Source organism: Mus caroli, chromosome 15, assembly GCF_900094665.2.
Source record: "Mus caroli chromosome 15, CAROLI_EIJ_v1.1, whole genome shotgun sequence".
In the NCBI taxonomy this organism is placed as follows: Eukaryota; Metazoa; Chordata; class Mammalia; order Rodentia; family Muridae; genus Mus; species Mus caroli.
In genome coordinates this window covers 73,335,140-73,336,914 of record NC_034584.1, presented here as the reverse complement: position 1 = coordinate 73,336,914, position 1,775 = coordinate 73,335,140, and positions in this window count along the sequence as shown.

Here is a 1,775-nt window from a genome sequence, read left to right as displayed (position 1 = left end):
AGTGCTGGGATTAAAGGCGTGCGCCACCACGCCCGGCCGGACCAAGTTTTTACAAGCACCATCTGAGTCCTTTCAAGCTGCTACAGCAAAATGCCTTAGACTGGAAAATGTACAAACAGAAGGCTCATTGCTGGTAGTGATTAGGGCTCACCAGCAGATTCCATCTAGAGCAGGCCTGCTCAGCCTTAATCAATGTCTTGTTGGTAAGACATACAGTGGAGACGACAGGCCAGGTGTGGTGACACACGCCTTTAATCCCAGCACTTGGGAGGTAGAGGCAGGCGGATTTCTGAGTTCGAGGCCAGCCTGGTCTACAGAGTGAGTTCCATGACAGCCAGGGCTACACAGAGAAACCCTCGAACAAACAAACAAACAAACAAACAGTGGAGACGACAAAGTGGACCAACAGGCTTTCTCAAACCTCTTTGTAATGATAGTGTTACCATAACCTTGGTTATTAAAAGCAAAAGCCTGTGATTGGTATAAATATAATTCTTCATTTGCCTGAAGAAGTACACTGGAATCTATGAAAACACCTTCCATACACACACTTCTCTGTAACCAAACTATTGGTTTTTGTTTTTATTTTGGAGATAATGGCTCGGTCCATAGACCAGGCTGGCTTTGAATTTAGAGCAATTCTCCTGCCTCAACCTCCCAAGTGCTAGGCTTACAGAAATGTGCCACCATAACTAGTTCACCTTGCTTTTCTAGCCAGCTGGGAGACAGCAACCTCCTGTGCTGCTCACTAAAAGGCTTCTGGGGTGTGGGGAGGTGGGGTCGCTCAGTGGGTAGAGATGCTTGCTTTACTAAACATGAGGATGCGAGGTCAAATCCTTGTGGTAGTGTATCCCCGTGCCCCAGCATTGATGGATGGAGGAAGGCAGATCCTGAGAAATCACTGGCTGATCAGCTTAGCCCAAACAGAGAACTTAAGGTTTAGTTATGGGATTTTTTTGAGGTAGGAAAGAGTAGAAGAAGATGCCCAATGTCCTGCTCGGAAGGCATAAGCAAGGGGATGTGTGTCCACACACTCATGAGCAGTCACCACACACACACACACACACACACACACACACACACACGAACGGCAGGAAAACATGGTCTTTAGCTGGCTTTTCCTTCTTCAGATTGATTATTTCCATGTGCTCAGTGGGTTGAGCCGGGAACACAAAGGAGAAGATGGTGACCGTGGCGGCAGCAGCAGCAGCAACAACACCACGGAGGCAACTGAAGAGTTCCAGAGGGGATCATCCAAGGCGGAAGGAGGAGGGGCTGTGTTGTCTGACCATAGACGAGCCTCAGGGAACAATCAAGTCTTGAACTCAAGTGATCTGCCCGACAGAGATGGCACATGGACACCTTTAATCCCAGCACTCAGAGGCAGTGGCAGGCAGATCTCTTGAGTTCAAGGCCAGCCTGGTCTACAGAGTGAGTTCCAGGACAGCCAGGACTATGATGTAGAAAGAATATCTTATGTATTATATGGATGCATCGCCAGCCAATTAAGAAGACTATGTCCGGACTGGAGAGATGGCTCAGTGGTTAAGAGCACTGGCTGCTCTTCCAGAGGTCCTGAGTTCAATTTCCAGCAACCGCATGGTAGCTCACAACCATCTGTAATGGGATCTGAAGCCCTCTCTTGGTATATCTGAAGTGTACTCATATGAATGAAATAAATTTTTTTTAAAGATTTATTTATTTATTATATGTAAGTACACTGTAGCTGTCTTCAGACACTCCAGAAGAGGGCGCCAGATCTCGTTACGGATGGT